The sequence below is a fragment of the Bactrocera latifrons genome, unplaced genomic scaffold, assembly GCF_001853355.1.
Source record: "Bactrocera latifrons isolate USDA-ARS-PBARC rearing strain unplaced genomic scaffold, ASM185335v1 scaffold_67, whole genome shotgun sequence".
Classification (NCBI taxonomy): domain Eukaryota; kingdom Metazoa; phylum Arthropoda; class Insecta; order Diptera; family Tephritidae; genus Bactrocera; species Bactrocera latifrons.
In genome coordinates this window covers 264,210-282,480 of record NW_017537345.1, presented here as the reverse complement: position 1 = coordinate 282,480, position 18,271 = coordinate 264,210, and the positions used below count along the sequence as shown (strand labels likewise).

The window sequence follows — 18,271 nt, the reverse complement described above, 5'->3', positions numbered from 1 at the left end:
TCTTTTAGTTTTAGGATTTACAAACAACCGTTATGTGAACAAAACTATAATACTCTCTTTAGCAACTTTGCTGCGAGAGTATAAAACAAAAAAAACAACAAAGAACCGAATACCAAAACAAACAAGAGAAATAGGAATATGCACATCACATATTACTTCAAAACTACAAGAGTACTCTCAATATATACACCATATATAGTGTGTCCGCAACTGTTGCTTAACGAAAATTTTAACTTTAACAAATTGAGTTTACAAGTTCAGTATTTCCGATAAAAACCAGTCGTGATTCACTAATGCTGCAAAAACAACAACTTACGCAGAAGAGTTTATTATTTCGGTTGCATTGTTGCTGGGCCACTTCATAATTAGTCAATTGGATAATCAGTCAATCAACCACAACAGCATAGTCATTGATTGAGCATCATTGGTTCGCATAGTTTTTGCTGTGTCAGTTTTTGTTGTTGTATTTTTACCGTTGCARCGAAAATGAAGAATCGATATTTAATAATTTTTGTCTACAACCTTGCTGTCTCGCCTCCGCTTGCCGCCATCAGCTCACGGGTAAGGAGGTGTGAATTTACCTTCGCATTTAAATTAGTTCCCACATGTACGCTTCAAAAACATAACTAACGGTTAATAACACCTAATAACCTTTATGAAATAAAACGTATTTTGCATATTTAAATGCAACAGTGTTCAAAGATATGCTAAAAATAGTCCTGGATTTGTTATTGCAACCTAAAAAGTGAATATCAAGTAAGTTTTGGTTTTGGTACAAAAAGAGCTTTTAGCCTAGAATAATTTTCAAAAATTATACACAGTTCAAAAGTTAATTGATTGGGAGCAGTTTCTTGYATACATGTCAATTAATTGAAGGTCAAAGTTATTTATAACTTTTTCTGAAAGCACAAACACTTTCGCTTTAACCGGAGCATTGGCTTCATAGGAAAATCCCAATTATATTTGGCCAGCAACAAAGAAGTTACTAAGCAAATTCTAATCATAATTACTTTTGAACCAGAAGTCAATGTCCGACATTGTCTATTTTCGCAAATCACATGAGAATTCGCAAACGCAGATGCCAAAGAAATCTTTGATTATTTACCACAATTTTGAATAACAAAAGAAATCTACTTTTAATTTTCATCGCGAAATTTTCTACCTCAACACATGGCGAGTCCACCAGAWATAAAAAAATTTACATATAAAGCATACATATACATATGGGTATAAACATCGAAAAAAACTTTTGAAAAAAATCACCATTTGTCGAATTTAATAGATAAGCCATTCTTAAAGAATCAGAAAAAGTGATATTTCTTAATGAGAAATCACGAACWTATGGTTGTTGTTACTGTTGTATTCGCGTTGGTAATTAGCATAACACGTAAACTAACACGCCWATCATTTGATAGCCAACAACAGCAGCAATTCAGAAACCATTCTTTCRCAAACTTGTTTCTTCGCGTTTTTACAGAGAATTGGTGCTAAAAATTAAATTAGTATTTTTTTTTTGGCTTTTGACTGACGCATTCGCATTAAATATGCAAATTAATAAATTTCTATTAAAAATATAGAAAAAAACACACAAATAATATRGAAACTAAATTAAAACATTGCAGATTATAGCAATAAAAATGCTTTCTATTGAAAGAATGAAAGAAGCCGGAAAGCTTTATAACTGTCGCATTAAGTAAATGAGAAGTCACATTAAAATGCATCATCTTGCTCGTGATGCTCAAAACAATTTATGAAATAATGATTGAGGATTAATGCTTTCAAAAAATATTAGTAAAAGTCCCAAAAAAAAAAAATAATTTAAATATATCAGTGATTCAAAACGATAGAAAAATCTAAGAAAAAATTTGGAATTAAGAAATTTACAGTTTACTATTTTATCCGGCCACTTGTTGCTGTGGTACGAATTTTATACTATTATACATATCATAAACTRTTCAATACAGTGAAAATTTTATTTACGAATRCATGCGAAAACATTTTTGTTGTTATGAGAATCCCAGAGATTGTACTTCAGGTTTAATTTTGATTATGCTCGTGCAAATAAATTTCATTAGAAAAAATAACGAATTTAATGCTTTCTAAATGCCTGGTTACCAGCCTTTTTTTCCGGTTAATAGAGTTGTTCACTTGAGACATCAACAAATTGCGGGATCGGCCAATGTGCATGGTTAATTGAGATGTCCGCTTAATACCGCGACCATTTAATGCAGCTTTTACTGTATTTTTTATTTTTTTATTTATGAATTGTTTTTACTATCCTTTCTTCTAAGTATGTTCAAACTAGACACAGTGTGCTAAATTTTACTAAAATCAGTGCAGCAGTTTAGGAGTTCATCGCGGGCAACAACGTGTCACGTAATTTTTATGAAGATGTTTGTTTTAATCACTGAAATACTTCATCCATTAGTATGCATTAAGAGCCGAAGATCAAGGGAATATTTTATGGAAATTCTTTTAATTTTTTTTTTTATTTTTTTTTTCAAAAATGCTTTATTTATTATTAAAAAAGGTAAAAATATGTCCTTAAAAATTTAAAATCATTGATTTGTGTATTAGTTCTTTTTTGTTAATTCCCAACAATCGCGGTCATAGTAGGTGAGCCTTATAAAGTGAAAAACCGCAACATACATTTGTACAGTATAGGCTAACTTTCATCTTATTACAAGGCAACAACTATAGACGTGTCAGCTCAAAACTCAGTTACTACAATAATACGTGACTGTTTGAGGAAAAAATTAAATCACTTGTGGTTCATTATTATAACTCTACTATCACTGTTCGCGTTGACTCCCCTTGTATATTGATTACATAGGATAACCTCTACATTCCTTGATAACCACGACTCTTAGCAACCCACTTTTCCACGATCTTTCAAATCTCAGAATTAATGGTTTTTTGAAATTTATATAAAAACACACCAACGATATTTTATCCCATTCCAAATTCCATTARCTGGTTGGAAGAATAATGAAGCGAAAAAGAACAGAAACCAAGTTTCAACCATATAGTGCACAAGTTATCAAAAGTTATGAGAAAACAGCTTCCTTTCTCCGAGATTATCGACGCCTTGGAAGAKAATATTTGAYAGAGAATATATGTAATAGTAAGATGAAATTTCAGTATTAATACTCAGAAATAGTTGCTTGGAATGTAGAACACTTTATTAAGTATACCAAACTATAGATAATTCCTATAAGACTCTGAGATAATTAAGAGGAAAAGTTTACGATTATAGCAAAATTACTTACAGCCAATTTTTGCTTACTAAAAGGACGCAAATAAAATCAATTAATGCATTCCCATTATTTATAAACAACATTCTAATTTTTTACAACATATTAAACAGCTCATAAAATATTTTCTCACTGCCCTCAAAATGGCAATGATCAAAAGTCAAGCATGATGCGAATGGAAAATTAGCGCAATGAACTCTTCGACCATAAACATATGCTAACAATATAATTAAAATCACAAAAAATTTGCCAAAAAAGGCAAAATTGTGCAATAAAATAGAACAGCAGCTTACAAATGAATTTAAATTTAAATAAAACCAATGCCGGTTATAGGTMCATAAATAAATAAACTGGCACAAAAGTATAAACAAGACACATATGCCGTGAGCGACAAAACTTGGGAAATTAAAACGGAAAATTGCAATTCCATGCGAAAGTAAACAAAAACTCCAGCGAAAAAAATACAGTTTATGCGCTCTTTGCACAACTTCACCGCCGCTAAATGGAGTGSAARTGCACTTGGCCGTACAGTGCGTATGAGTAACGCGCAACAAAAGCAAAATGCTGCTATACCAGCTGATTTTGYAGTTTTTTACACGCCATTGTGTTATTGCAGCGGCAACTCACCTGCTGRCAATGAGTGCGTGTGATTTCTCGATTACACACACACACACCAACAAAGCCATGCGACGCCGTAGAAGGCAAAAACGGCTTGAMACTCGCGGGCTACCACCGCCAACCATGATTCGCGCGCAGTTCACATAACGGCGTGCAAAAGATAACACGCTTATTGTTGTTGCTATTGTTGGCGTTGCATGTGCGTATGTGCACGCTGGCATGTACCAGGTATGTTTGGTCTTGTTTGTGCGCTGACATTTGTTTGGCCTCTAATTGTGGTGATTTATGCGGGCAATACAAATAGTTTGATGGCATTTATTATAGTTGACGAATTTTTTAATAAATCCGCTTTTTTTAGTATAAATTCCTTTCTTACAAATGTTTTGTTGGTAGTTTTTTGTATGCTCTTTTGTATGATTTGCGGTAATTTGGTTTGAATGAATTTGGTGGAGTTTATTGCACTTGGGTGTTTAGTACGCGCTATTTGCCTAGTCTAATTTTCATAAGCCGCTACGTGTAGTTATGCTTTTATTATTGAATTGGGCGTATAATAAGTAGTTGACTTCTTTATTTTTCGGCTTGTCATTGCTACGTTTCAATATTAACCCGATCTAATTACCTCGCATACTAAGTGTAAAGGGCTGCTTGTATTTTATTTTATGATTTTAAACTTGAGTTTTTATAGTTGCTAAGCAATAAAAAGCAGCACAAGTGCAACATCAACAATTCCAAGCAGCGATTCTCCGATAGAGAAGGGAAATTGTTGGTGTTTATTTTTGAAAAGTTTCTGCATTTTTTATGAATGTTTTTACAGCTTGTTAGTGGCTTCTGTCTGTTGCTGTTTGTCAATGGAATGCACCTTCAAAGTCTTGTTTATTGCGTTTGTATTTTGCTGCGCACCTCAAGCGCTTACTTCGGCTGCAACATTTAATTACTTTATATGCATTTATTGACAGTGGCTCTGTATATTGTTTTTATTATTGTTTGTAGAAATCGAAATAATATAAGCAAAATTTATGTAGATATGCACATCTTGTTTGTGGCAATCAAAACAAGTTTCATAGATAGATTTCATAGCGGAACATTTCAGTTAGCTTATTGAAGAAAAACGTTGAGTAGGAAAGTGGGTTAATACAAATTTAGAAAACTGAGTGCAAGAAGATGTGGCAGCGAATTCCAGTTATAGACAGTAAGGGGTCAGAGGTAGTAAGAAAATAAATCGATTTCTTAACAATTTCACTGCAATAACAAACAAATTTCTGAAATTTTTAAAAATATCCGAAAAATACTATTCGGATTTTTTGATAGGTATTTAAGGTGTTTTTTGGGCACTCTGGACAGTAAACGGAAAACTTCGAATGTTGCTCGAAAACCGCTTAGTAGAACTTAATTCAATTATACATCGTTTTAAAAATATGAAATTTTATTGAATGCTTTTTTTATTTTGATTTTTTTTTAAGCAATTAACTGTTGGTTTTCTTTCAAAACTTCCTGGAATGGAGCCAATTGATAAAAGAATATAGTAAGATTTTTTTCTTATAGAAAACTATACTTTCTAATTGCATCAATAATATGTATATACATTACTGTGGTGAATTTTTTCAGAAAACGAAAAAGCAGACCCCACTTAACCATTCATTATACCCACATAAAGTGGAGATCTCACCAAGTAAGACTCATTAAAAAAAATTAATGTGAGAATTTTCGATTCAAAGGTACGATTTTTTCCTGATATTAGGTCAAAATAAAGACAAAAAAAAATATAATGCATTTTGGACATAAAAAGGTAAGTTCACTAAAAATTTCTAAGAAGAAACCATTTTTTCTGTACAAAAAAAATAGATAAATCGAAACTTCGTATAATAGTTTTTTACATAAATTTTGAGTTTTTTTGAAAAAGTGCTTCATATAAACATATTTTTATAAGTGTTTGTTTTTGACCGAAAATAAGTACAAAAAATTTTTCTGAGGTCATTTTTTCTAAATTGAAAAAAGTCTCGATCAGAAACTAGATTTTCTATTAATAAAACCAAAATTTTTCCGATTTTAGCATAAATAAATCTTCAAGAATTAGCGATGGGGACCGCAAGTAGCTTGGTTGATATTAGATCAACTCAAATAGCCATTAYTTTGAAAATTATTTCATTTTTCTCAAATTTCTATCAAGTCAAGTCGAAGTCTTATTTAATGACCAACTTAAACCAGTAGAAGGGACTAGTTATAAATATTTACTATTAAAGGCTGATATGCACGCAATACCAAATGGTAACGGCACTTCTCCGCTTTTTTGAGACGGATATTATTTCTGAAGAAACAGAAAAAATTTAAAAAAATTTGGAGGTATCATTGAACTAAGAATACTTAGACTAAACAATGACCAAATGCAATTATCGCATATCGATAAACTTAGCCTTATAGTTTAGATGAAAAGTTTCCTTTGAATCGTTTAGTGAGAACTTTTTGCATTATCTGAGAGAACTATTTAAACAAAATAAATWGAAAAAATAAATATTTCAAATCAAACAAATTATAGCATTTATGGGCATAAATAGCTTAGTTTACCCCAAAATTTCGTAAATGAAAACAAGTTTGGTATAATAAGWAAATGAAAGACCAAAAACTTGCTGATGTAAAAACAAAAGTTGAATAGAATAATAAAAGTTGTTTTGCCGGATGTAGGGATGAATCGTTTTTAATCCTTACGAATGATGATTTTTCCTTGCATTTTGTTATTTCATTCTTCTATTCCGAAACACATTTAAAAATAATTCAAATATACAATAATAATAACAGTTGGTAGTATTACACTAAAATGACGACAGGCTACTCAGCTGCTTGCGATTAACAGCCAGTTGTCATGCATAATATATATTATAGTGCACATTTAGTTAGCGACGACTACACTCGCGCTGGTAGCTGTTCATAATATGCGTGTAAATTTGAATTAAAATCATACAGCATAATCATAAGCAATATCTATAATATTCTATTTAGTCTTCTACATTCGATATACATACTTCACTTATTACAGCGCTTGCACATACTTCTAAACATAAATCGGTCTATTTTTTTTACAAACTTGTGAATTTTTAAACTATGAAACCATCTTAACAATGGTATAGGTTCGTAATGCTTGCCTCGTTCATGTTTTCATATTTTAATTTATTTTATTTTTATTTTTTTTTCCATATGATTGTATTTTATTTTACTTTATTTTATTTTATTTCATTTCATTTTATTTTTTTTTTATGTAGTTAATTATTTTAATTATTTTTTATTTTATTTTATTTTATTTCATTTCATTTTATTTTGCTTTATTTTATTTCTAACTGGAAATAACGTTAACTTTTGTTGCAACGAAGCTAGAATACCCTTCCTATTTCGTTTTGGTTCTTATAAACTTCATGGCAAACTCAATATACTCTATTCAGGGTATACAAATGAAGAGTAGTGGTTATGTGCTGCTTAAAAATTCTATGCTTAATTTTCGAAAACTTTTCTCCTAACAAAATTAAAAAAACAACTTATATGCAATCTTTTACACAATGGTATTTTTGATATTAAAAATATAAACACAAAAATTCCTCAACATGAAAACCACCAAACAGTTTAAGCACAAAACAAGCATAATTTTATATTAATTAAACTTTCAAATTACAAAATTTAAAAATACTCAAACAAAAGAATTGAAACGCTAAAAATATACTTGAAACCAGTTTCTGTTATCTGAAACCTTCACAACAAAATTGTTGATAATCTAAAAAAAATTTATATTTTACGCACGTATTTACAAAYATACATAACGAAATACAAATGCACATATTTTATTAATTTGCTCCGTGAAATAATATTCTGCATTAAAGGTTCTGTCTATTTCACGCGCAAACAAACTCGCTTGTCGGCATTGCATTACATCTTGCAACATAGTGCTGTTGCAGTTCACTATTGCCTGTACATTTATGAAATTGTAGCTACATACCTACACATATACAGGCAAATGCTATATATTTTATATATTCAGCAAGTATTTGCTAGGCAACAATAGCACCAACGAGCGGCGGCAACAACAGTTGAAACAAAGCAGACACACAGCAGCAGTAACAGACGACATTAGCAGCGCTGCAAAGTGAATGCTGTTGTAGGCTAACATCGCTAAAATKCCAATAACTACATTAGATATATTTATATGTATATATATTAGTATATATGCATATATAGTATGTACTTAGTATAAATATATATATTTACTGCGTTTATTAGAAGCGTACTGCAGTTGCAGCGTCTTTTCCATGTGCTTGTGTACACGCGAAGATATTTATAAATACGTGTATGTACAGTGTGTGTGTTTAATATAAAGTTTTAAGCTCAAGCTGACACGCTCGCATATATATTTATATAATTAACTATATATACATATTTATTGGTAACATAGCGTAGCTGTCAGTGATTGGTTTTTGATTTGCCTCGACCGCATGTAAGCAACACTCAACAGCAATAACAACAACAACAAACAGTGTGTACTGAATTGGCTATCATGCACTAATACCGCACACACAATGGCTAACACCAGCGCAGCGCTCCACTCGCCACTCGGCGCCACTTCTACTAGCGCGTCTAAAAGCCAGGCGATAAAAGACCAAAGCAATTGAAACTTAACATATTATTAGTTGAAATTCGCTCCAAACACACACACACACATACAACTATAAATTTCGTATATTTTCAACGCTTCTAACCCCGCTATTTACATATATGCAGTTGTATTATATATATGGTATATATGTTTATACTCAATATTTCGCATTTCAGCAAGTATAGTCCACAATATTGCTATGATAAGCAATTTTTGTGGCTAACTATGAAAGAAAATAACAAAACTCGCATGAAAAACTTTAAACTGCATAACTCAAATATATAWGTATGCATGTATTGTGTTTTTATTGGGCGTTATTGTTTTTGTTAACCACGAATTTGTGTTTCATTTCATTTTTCATGCCATACACGCCTGCCAATCATGCGCTCGSGCACTTCCTATCACACACTACTCCACTAACATACTTAGTAGGCGAGCGTGCACACACGCGAGAWTTTCAGCGCACATACATACACATTCGTAGCCACAAATTTAAATTGATTTTTACCCAAGTTTTTATGAATATATACCAGAAAGGAAATATGTAAATAATATAGATATGTAATAAACTAAACTTTTGCATCTATTTATGTTGCCCACTGTGGCAATGCTTCGAAATCGACACTTGTGCGCGCTCGAAACCCATAAATCTATTTGATTTGCTTGTACTTTCATCCATGACCTTGAGCTGCATACAGACGTGCGCACACAACAGCGCGCTTGTACAAGCCGTGCGGTTAATATACATGTAAATAACAGTGTATATGTATATGTGTGTGTATTTGTTTTGTATATATGGCTTTATAACTGTATATATGCAAGCATGCATTCACATTCACAACGCCAGCGTCGCGTTTGTGGCTTAAGTCTTTTGTTTGCATAGCACATTTGCCCTGTTTTACCGTTTTATGGGATTTATGCGCTTTTTTGTTTTAAGTGCTGGAGCTGCTCAGCTTTCGGTTTTACTCTTTTCAGTGGCAAATTTGGCGTGTTTGTTGTTTTTACAATGACATTTCTTTTGTTCCAGCGACGCACAATCACACGCGTATATATTCATACATTATTATGAGAAGGTATATATATATATATATTTTTTTTTTGTAATGTAGTGTATATAAAAATATGTGCTTACGGATTTATATTAACAATCGCTGGTATTTGTGTTGGTGCCACAACAGTCATGSCAAGAGCGCTGCAACACAAAGCAACGTGCAGGAATGGCAATAGCTCGAAGCGGAGAAGGCCAGCTGATGCCAATATGACACGATTACAGTGGTTCTGAGTTATTTTTATGAATTTTAGTTGTTAGGGATTTTTGTAAAACTATTATCGTGTATCGTTAAGAAAATTATTCATATTATCGCAATCTAAAAGTAGATTGAAAACGTGTTTAAATCTGAACAGTGTGTGTTTTATATTGACCATAGCTCACTCTGTTTCGAAACTAATATGTTTGGTTCACTGTCTCCAAAATATTTATTCAATATGCCACAATTTCAAGAAGTAGTATTACAAAGATCTCATGACTAAAAGTCCTATATCTACAATTATCAACGAATGAGCTAAGCAACTTAATATGTTAATCATATCATTATATTTACATAGAAATTTTAATAATTTTAATAAAAAATTAATCTGTAAAACTAACAATATCATCTAGAAAACTAAACATGCAACATAGAACCATTCAGAGCGGTTTTTTGTAGCGGTTTTTAGGTTGTAAATGGCTCTTGCTATGAAGAATTTTTTTTTTGCTGCTTTTCACAATTTTTCTCATACAAATCTCAAACTCATTGTCATACTTAGAGCGATATTACAGCTACGTCGAAATATTAAAGCTAATAGTTTCTTTTCAAAACATCATTTAGATCATTTTTGAAAGTCATAAAAAAACCATAGTTAAATGAAAACAATTAGAAAAAGTATATAATAACAAGATTCTTCTCTGTTTAAAAATCTCTACTGTCTGTTTGTGTAAAGAATATATACAAAATTATAGTGAAATTTTTCAGAAAATGAGAAAAAACACACTACACTAATCCACTCATTATAAAATCAGAAAGTGAAGATCTCACAAAGAAAAACTGATCGACTCTTTAAAAATCAAAAAGAAAATAGTGATGTGACAAATTTCGTTTGCAAATTAGGATTATTTTCTGACATTAGGTCAAAAAAGGGGAAAAAAATAAATATTTTAGATAAAAAATACAGTGTGTTTTAGATATAAAATGATAAGTTTACAAGAAATTTCTAAAAAAAAATAACCTTTTTTTYTGTGTAAGAAAAAATTTATTCTAATTYTTTTCAYAAMKTTTGGGTTTCTTTTTGCAAAAGGTATTCGTATTTAGATATTTTTATTAGCTACAACTTTTAGATTTAACATTTTATCGAGCTAGACTATTTTAACCCTCAAAAATTCAACCGCCGCCACATCCTCTTCCAGACTTAAGATTGCCCAAAATTATATTAACCCCTTGACGTATCAATTAGCGCAACGAMATTCGCTCCCAACTGTTCGCACACAACTTGCGCTAAACAAACCAGTTTTGATGCTTRCGAACTGTCGCATGCTTGTTTTACAAATTTCCAAAAAATAAAATACTACGAAAATATGGATAATTACACAGTATACAATGCACTCAACTGCAACCATGTTTTTTGTYTACATTATTAMCTGAAAATAGCGGGAAATTTTCAATTATCTTTTCATCAAACGTACATTTCTACGCACCACGAGCCAGACTCGTGATAATCATGTTAGGCACAGAAATTGTACCACAAGTCAGACTCATGGAAATACGTCAAGGGGTTGGTTAGTCCTCGTACTTGTTATTTTATCTTTCATTTTCAATGAGGTTCAAAATATTTTAATTATACTCTTAGCAGAATATCTTAACTTTACCACGAATTTGTAACACCCAGAAGGAATGATTTSATTTATCCATATTCTTTTGTCTGTATGTGTGCGAAAAAGTCTTGTAGTTGTGAGAATTCGATCAGAAATTTTGCACACGTTCTTTACTTTTCAGAAGATGATTTGTCTGATCCGACGATATCCGAACACTGTGTCACATAACTGTCAAGCTAAGTCAGAGGAGATTTTTGCCCGAAATTTGGCATGGGTTATTATCTAAAGCAATAATTGAATTTTCTAAGAAATTGCGTAGAACGAATCGCTATAGTATATAGCTACCATATAAAGTGAATGATCGGAAGCAATTTTTGGGAAAAAAAATTATTTTTGTATTGTTGCAGCTTCAGCGCAACCCAAGTTTTTTTCTTTTCTGTAACTTCCTCATCACATATTATAACACTTGTTAACATTTTATTAAAAAAAAATATTTTTAAATATTAAAAAATTATTATTAAATTATTTTTTTAGCATTAAATTTAGTAGAAAACTCAAATTAATTATTAATTATTCTTGTTTTTTTTTTTTATTACACTGCAACTAGTTCAGACAAAATAGAGACTAACAGGCAACTTCAATACGATTTAAGCRTATAGTTATTACAAAAGCACTCTAAGAAATTAGTTTATTTATTGAAAGGTTGCTGGGAGTTTGAGTCGCCGTGGTGAAATTAAAATGACATATTATGAAACAATTATAAAAAAAAAACACAATTTCCATAATTTAATGTATTAGCCAAAATACAACACCAAACAAATGGTGAAACACTATTTACTAGTCTTCCTTGTAAAAATTAATTCTTCGTATATKTCTTTAATATCAGCTAAAATAAGAAGTAAACTCGATTTAAATCGGTTTTTCAAGCGCATATTCAGCTCACACCAAGTATTGAAAAAAAATTGAAAAGTTGATATCACAGATTATATTATATAAGTTTTCCAATATTCAAGGTGTTTCTTAGATTTCCTAATATAGCTCAAATTTCTTTATTAATAAAGATGTCAAAAAATTAAGTGATTGCTTAAGGGATTAGGGGTAGTCAGAATTTTCAAAAAATTATTTTTTTTTTGCATTTTCGTTAAGTTTAATATCTCAAAAATATTCTCTGGAAATTTCACGTTGATCCGGTAATTAGTTTTTGAGTTATTCGACAAATAACAACGAGAGCTCGGGCACTTCAAAACTGCAGTGTGAACTTTAAACGCGTTTTTCTCAAAACTATGTTTTTTGAACTGGTGACAACTGTAACTCGAAAACCACTCAGTAGATTTTAATGACAGTTATACAGCTTTTAGAATACATAATAAACTCGGGCCTGATTGAAGGATTTTTTCTTCAAAAATTTCGACTTTTTAAAACCAATTAACTGTTGATTAAGTACACGAATACACAGAAGAAAATTCCAGTTAATATCGGTTTCTACAATTTCAAAACAGTACAACACCAAAAGAACGTTTTTGCTAACAAATAGCTCGTTTAGCACACACGGTGCCGCAAAAGTGGTGTGGCAACAATAAGCCAGCAGCTGTAGYGCCAGCACCACAAACAACACAAACAAACCCATGGCAGCAGTGAGCGTAGCCGATCGGTTACTTGGCAACGCGACGCAGCGGTCGCATCGATAATTTCAAACTAATATTTACGCTGTCATTTTTTAAACTTTTTATAGTGGTACAAGCGATATTAGCGTATTTAATAAATCTTGTTGCGGTAAAAATAAATAAAATAAGCAAAAACAATAAAAACACAAAGAAATTGAAGTTGCCTTTTGCAGCATCATCATARCATCATCGCGGTTTGGGGCTTTTGGGGCGTGCAGTACAAAAATCTTTAATGAATTGAAATGTTCRAAATTATTTTAAGTATGAATGCGAGGTGATTCTCCAAATGCAATGAGCAGGCTACGCTTAAATTTAAATTTTGTGATTTCGCAGTTTTGCCCAACAACAACAGGCCGCACAGCAAAGCACTTACCACTTACCAACAAAATGCAGACGCAACATTGGACCAGCRATTTCCGTTGACGACGCCGTAGCCGATTAATGCAGCTGKTTAATCCCAAATTTATTGTATTTGAAATACCGAAGAAGATGCTTTTGGTCGGTTTGTGTTTTTTACTCCTTTTTTACTGTATAATTTTTTGTTTTTTTTTTACTGATTAATTTTCTTTTTTTTGGGTTTAACGTTTTTTGCTGTACTTGTTTTTTTTGTTTCTGAACTTTTGTTGTTGCTGTTCTTTTTTGTGTTTTTTTTTTTTTTCAGCGCCGCGGTTGTGGTTTCCAAAATGCAGTTAGTGCCAAGTCGCTAGCTTATTTATTTGGCGAGAAAATTTTTATGTGGAAAGTCGCCATCAGCCGAAGATGTTTCAATGCGACTTTTAAGACGAACTTAAGTGTTTTGTTGTTGTTTTTATGTGTGTTTTCGCAATGTACGTCTTGTTGTGATTTGTTTATTTGGCGGATTTCGCAGTGTGTCACACATAAAGCACTTAGAGTCGCGTTCGATATTCTGTTGGCGTACCAAGCAGCTGAGTATCGCGGATGCGCTGCGCGATTTTGCACACAATTTCCAACGTTTTACGGCTGAATTATTGTTGTTTTTATTTTTGGCACAATTTCGTTGTTTTACGTTTTGGTGTTTTATTTTTTAATTTTATATTTAACGAAATGTTTTTAAAAATACCGTTTTTGAAGTTTTATTTTCTAATGGTTTTGTTGTTGTTGTGGTGTTAAAACACTTAAAAATGTGTAATTGTTTGGCATAAATATGGCTGCAGTGTGTTTGCGCAATGTATTGTACAAATTTCGTGGATTTTTATCGCTGCCCTGTATGCTAGAGTCTGCTGACTGATTGAGTGATTAACTGACTAACTGACTGATTTGAGATTTATGCAGCTTTTTGCGCTTTGCGTGTGTTGTTTTTTATAAATTTATTTCTACTTTTATTTTTTGTGTCTTATTTGTGCTTAATTATGTTTGCTGGCGCTGCCCATAAATTCCTTGCCGTTCACTTGACCAAGTTTTCGCATTTACGCTTACGAATTTTTGTTGTTTTATATTATGTTGTTGAGTGTTTTTGTTCTGTTACAAGTTTCTGCGCGTTTCAATTAATTTAAAATTTTGTTAAACATTTTCCAAGTTATTTTTTTTTTTAGTTTTTCAAAATTTTTGAAATATTTTTTTTTCAATTAATTTAAAATTTTTGTGAATTTTGCGAAATTATTATTTTTTTGAATTTATTTTAAATTTTTGAAACTTGCTTTTTAAGATTTTTAAAATTTTTGAAATTAGTTTCTTTCAGATTCTTGAAATTTTTAATTTTTTTTCAGCTCATTTCCATTTTTTTGTAAAATTCTTAAAATTATTTTTGTCGATTTATTTCAAATTTTTGTAAAATTTTTGAAATTATTTTACTCGATTTATTTCAAATTTTTGTAAAATTCTTGAAATATTTTTTTCAATTTATTTTAAATTTTTGTAAAATTTCTCATATTATTATTATTTTTCATTTACTTCAAATGTGTGAAATTACCTTTTTCCGTTTTTGTAAAATGTTTGAAATTATTTTTTCAATCTATTTCAATTTTTATTATTTTTTTCAATTTATTAAATTTTTTGAAAAATTTGTGAAATTATTTTTTATTTAATTTCCTATATTAAAAACGCTTGCGGCACACACTCTGAAAACTGAATCTAACTGACTGGCTCGAATATTTTGGTTTTCAAATAACTGCTTTCGCGAATTTTTTGTTGTTGTTGTTGCTTTAGAATGTCCTTAAATCGGTTTTCAGCTGTGTGTTCACTTTGTCAGCACTTTCAACTTTTTTCGCACACACTCGCTACACACACACAAATGCGCGTTTAGCAATTATCAATTTATATATAATTGTTTAAATTGTTCCCCACGCTTGTTTGACTCGTTTGTCGCCGCTTGCATTGACTTTTACTTTTGCTTTTCTTTATTTGCAATTTTTTAATAATTTTTTCTTAACGCACACGTTTTGTCACCACGTCAAGTAGCAGCAAAAGAAGACTGCTGTAAGCCAAAAATACATGAAAAAATCGCTTTTGTTACGAAAAAATTACAAACGATAATTCTCAACACCGAAAATTGACAAGAAAAACGCCAAAATTCTCTGAATTCGTTAATTCGTTTGGAGCAGTCGAACAGCTATGTTTCGTTGTTGTTGTTGTTGCAATTGTTGTTTATACCGTATACTGCCGTCTTTCTAGTCTAGTTACTGGCACTGTTGTTGTTGCTGTTGCTCACATGCACTGCTTTTGCTGTCGCCGCTGCGAAACGTTTCTATGCTTGCCGTTTAAGTCAAGTTCTGCGTCCGAATCGCTTCAGCGTCCGCATTTAACTGAATTACTAAAATGATCTGAGACAGAAACTAAAACTGAAAACTGATAGCAAATGACTTGGCGCAAATGTCCATATTAACATGCATGTATGTGTGTGTGTGAGTGTGTGCCAGTTAGACCAGCTACATTGTAATCTGCAGAATGTGAGCTCAAGACCAAGACCAAGTCTCAGAAGAAAACAGCCAGCCAGCAAAGGCTAAGGCAAAGGTACACGATAAATGGCAAACTAGCAGCGCGAGCAGCAATCGCGCTCATAACAACTGAGCAGAGCGCCACAGCGCCAAACCGTAACAAAATACAGAGCAAAACTCGCACAACAGCGACAAACATGTAGCAAAAATACTACAAAAACGCCAGCGTACGCATATTGGCACAGCGAACTCGCCAAAATCAAACACGAGTGTAAAGCTATCACTTGCAATAAAGCACGGCGAATATCGCAAAAGTTGCGCTCAGCAATGGTTGCTGTTGCCGTTGCCGTTATTGTTGCTCCGTGGCTGCTGCTGCTGCTGCATAGACTCGCCGAATTTGAGCTCGTGCTGCATKGAGTGCTCTCAACAGATCGATTTGCGCTCATTGCATATTTGTTGTTGTGATTTTACCACCACTTATTGGTGTTGTTGTTGCTACTGCTGTTGTTGTTGTTGCAGCTACTTTATTAGCCGTCTTAATGCGACCGCTCTAATAGCCCCTTCTTGTGCTCAAGCCAAATCGCGGCTTCAAGTTCACTTGAATCGGCCACTTACACACCAAACATGTAAGCGAACAGATACACATATACATGTCTTTGCACCACACACTCACATACACATATATATGTACATATGTATCAATGGCCAAACCGTCAAATACTTGTATTTTCTATGACCGCTTTGACCACCTTGTGACTTAGCGTCACCCTAAGCTGCGTTGTKGTTGTTGTGGCATGTGGAAAATCACTCTCACTATTTTTTGTTGCTATGCTATTAATAATTTTCTTGTTTTCGTTCTTTAATTGCTTGTTTTAGCCGTGTGTAGTTGTTTGGGTTTTGTCTCGCCGTGGCGCAGTCTTAGCTTCAATATTTTGTATTTCCTTTTTTGCGAAGTTCTCTTAGCGCAGAAAACTCTTATGCATTTATTTGGTGCTCTTTGGCTCTTTCTTGGTTTAGAAGAGCGCCTCAACTCAGCTGATTGTAGCTATACTAACGATAAAAGTAAACGAGAAGAAAGTGGTGCATATTAAAGTTGATAACATATCAAAAATACGTGAATACCATTTCGGTTATACTTTTGGATATAAATAGGGTATGTCATAAAGAATATTTTTATGGTTATGGTTATGGTTATGTTTTTGGAATATTTAAGGGTTATGCATATATAAAAGATCAGGAAGACGAGCCAAGCTGAAAGCTGGGTGACTGTCTGTTTGTCTGTTTGTCTGTCTGTCTGTTCGTCCATCCGCGTAAGCTGTAACTTGAATGAAAATTGAGATATCTTAATGAAACATGGTATGCGCGTACCAAAAAAAAATAACGACCACTGCCACGCTCACAAATCGCCATTAACAGAAAACCTGTAAGGTGCCATCACTAAGGACTAAATTAAGATACAAAACAGGGATCATCGTAGAATGGGGCTTGTGTGCCACTCCCTCTAATTAAAAATCTCCTGGACAATGGTTGTGGCACCACTCATTTTCTGCTGATATCACATATCTCCTGATCCGACCGACCGACCGATTTCGGCAAAAAATTCCTATGTGGATTCCAGTATCGATTAGTAATAGGAGTAATGAGTAGTAATATCGGTCAATGTGTGGGATATACAATTAAAATCCAGAGATAATTGTTTCCTGGCAATAGTATCTCTATGTTTCAAATATGGGTTGGATTGGGCCAAAACTCCCCTGAGCCCCAATATGCCTAATATAAAGACTTCCGAYTTTATACCGGATGTATCGAAGAATATGTGAGTTACCCCAATGAAATTTACAAAACGTCTTTTGCTCATAACAGTATATCTTTGAGCCTAAATTAGAAAAATTTTGGTGAAMACTTGACTTAGCCTCATATAATTAATACCAGTATTTTCGAACATACGGCTAACTTTTCTCCATATGATTAGTTGGTAAGTTTTTTGGTAAGTGACATTTTAATAGTATGTGATATTGAGAAAAATAGATAAAATCTGGTCAATACTATCTCAACTGCCATGTACTGTTTATCTAACAAACCTTATGTATCTGTCAGTATAGGAGTTGTATATTGTATATGTACTTGTACGAGTATATATAAAATTGCTTGGATTTCGATCCTCGTATTGACTTTTTACACCCTAAAGTATTTCCCGATTTGGATTCCTTCAAGGTGCAAGAGTTTAAAATATTCGGTTGCACCCGAACTTAGACTACCTTACTTGTTTTATGATATTTTGGTAATGCTTTTGTTTTTGTTTTTCGTGAACAACTCGACTAATATTAAATATATTATAAATTAAAAATTTTCTCTCTTTA

The 18,271-nt window shown here is 32.3% G+C and overlaps 1 protein-coding gene across 1 annotated transcript in view; it reads right to left on the bottom strand.

The window, feature by feature from the left end:
* The window catches only part of LOC108975566, a 64,515-nt gene extending 50,995 nt beyond the window's left edge, over nt 1-13,520 (bottom strand). Inside the window, exon 1 of the mRNA XM_018944127.1 lies at nt 13,398-13,520. The gene's annotated coding sequence lies outside the window, so the exon portion shown is untranslated. The remainder of the gene's footprint in view (nt 1-13,397) is intronic.
* Between the last annotated feature and the right edge of the window lie 4,751 nt (nt 13,521-18,271).